Raw genomic sequence first — 2,277 nt, forward strand, 5'->3', positions numbered from 1 at the left:
GCTGAGGGACCCCGGCGGAGCCCGCCCGGGTCTCCTCAGCGCGGCGGCACCCCCGGGGCAGGGCCGCCCCGTCCCTACCTGCCGCGCCCGGATCGCGGCAGCCGGGCGCTCGCTCACACACACGCCGCCACCGCCCAGCACCACCCTCCCGGAGAGCGCCGAGACCCCGCCCCCTCCCGGCGGGAAGAGCCAATGGGAAGGCCGGAAGGGCGGTAACCTAGCAACGCCCCGCGCGGGGCTCTCCCCGCCTCCGCGTGACGTGTCCGTGACGTCAGGCTGCGCCTCGGCGACGTCACCGTGCGGTGACGTAAACGAGCCTCCGCCTGTGCCTCAGTCCCCACTGACGGGCCGTGGGGGGGCATAAGGAACAAGAATGAGTCTCAAGATATAAGCACATCAAATAAATTAAGCAAAGATGCGGAGCCTTAATTTAAGCTTCCCGTAAGTTTTCAGCGGATCTAAATACCTGAGACAGTAAAAGCAGTAACAGAATATCCAGCTTGGAGAGGATACACAACAGCCTGGCACCAGGAGCTGTCCCAGGCTCCTCTCAAACCAGCTGCAGTTATTCCACCCAGGAATCCCTGCTCTTTCAGCTGTTGTTGGTCTGTTTACTGCTCTTTCTCTGCTGCTGCATGGAAGCTTCCCAAACATTTTAAACTTAGCTCCCTGCTAAGGCCCAGGTTAGATGCCCTGTTTCTTGTGCAATATTTAATAACCCTCCTCTACCCCATTCATTCTTCTTGCTGCCTCTGTCTAGATCCCACTGCATCACACTAGGTAACTTAATCACAGAATGGTTTGGGTTGGAAGGGACCTCAAAGCCCATCCAGTTCCAACCCCTGCCATGGGCAGGGACACTTCACACTAAACCATGTCACCCAAGGCTCTGTCCAACCTGGCCTTGAACACTGCCAGGGATGGGGCATTTAAAACTTCCCTGGGCAACTCATTCCAGTGCCTCACCGCTCTCACAATAAAGAACTTCCTTATATCCAACCTGAACTTCCCCTGTTTCAGTTAGAACCCATCACCCTTGCCCTATCACTACAGTCCCTGATGAAGAGTCCCTCCCCAGCATCATTGAAGGCCCCCTTCAGATAGCGGAAGCTGCTATGAGATCTCCACACCGCTTCTCATTTCCAGGTTGAACAGCCTGCTCCCCCTTTATATTTTAGCAGGAATCACTGAGATCATCACAGCCACATGGATATTAACCATTTTCTTCCCCAAAAAAGCCCACCCCTAAGGTCTGGAGTAACACAACAAAAATGCAACAAAAAAAAAAAAGCACAGAAAAGCTGAGCAAAAGGATTGCACCAACCTAGATATAGGCATGAAATCTCAAGTCTGTAAGTCACTACAAAAGCTTTGTTTGGGTGTCAGCTAAAATAGAACACACCCCTGATTTCATATTTTCCCACTGCAATCCCCAGACTATGCTACAGCTGGTTATTATGACATTAAGTTATTGCACCATGAATGGAAGCTTGATGGTATGTCAGAGAACTGGTACCACTGTTTAAGTAACCTGTGCTGTTAGGCAGAAATTCAGTCCCTCCCTTTTCATTTTTTTTAAATAATAAAAATACCAACAACAGTATTTGAAAAAAAATCAGTATCACAGATTTTACTCATTTAATAGCCTAGACACTATCCTTGTGCAGTTCCCAATAACTGAAAGATAGTGCAACTACCTTCTTGCATTTAAAGCATTTCACTTCCAACACCAAAACCCCTCTAAAAATACCCTTTGACAGCACAAATAATCAGGGTTATTTACTTGAGTCTTATAGTTTTGTGACTATTGTGAAATTCAGGGGATTTTAGAAACTCAAAGTAGCATTAAAAACTGTAGATAAGATCCAGGGGTGCCACTGACATCGCACCTATGTTACTAGCTGTTGTGGTTTAAGCCCAGCCAGTAACTCAGAACCACGCAGCCACTCACTTACTCTCCCCTTCTTTCTTCCTCTGCTCCCAGAGGGATGGGGGAGAGAATGGAAAGAATGTAACTCCCACGGGCTGAGATAAGAACAGCCCAGTAACTAAGGTATAACACAAACCCACTACTGCTACCACCAATAATAATAAGGGAGATAACAAGGGAAGAGGATACAACCGCTCACCACCCGCTGACTGATACCCAGCCCAACCCGAGCAGTGATCTAGCCCTTCCTGGTAACTGCCCCCAGTTTATACAGTGGGCATGACGTGCTGTGGTATGGAATACCTCTCTGGCTAGTTTGGGTCAGGTGTCCTGTCTCTGCTTCCTCC

This window comes from Pezoporus wallicus, unplaced genomic scaffold, assembly GCF_028554395.1.
Source record: "Pezoporus wallicus isolate ANWC-B61680 ecotype Strahan unplaced genomic scaffold, APGP_CSIRO_Pwel_v1 contig_6714, whole genome shotgun sequence".
NCBI classification, from domain to species: Eukaryota; Metazoa; Chordata; class Aves; order Psittaciformes; family Psittacidae; genus Pezoporus; species Pezoporus wallicus.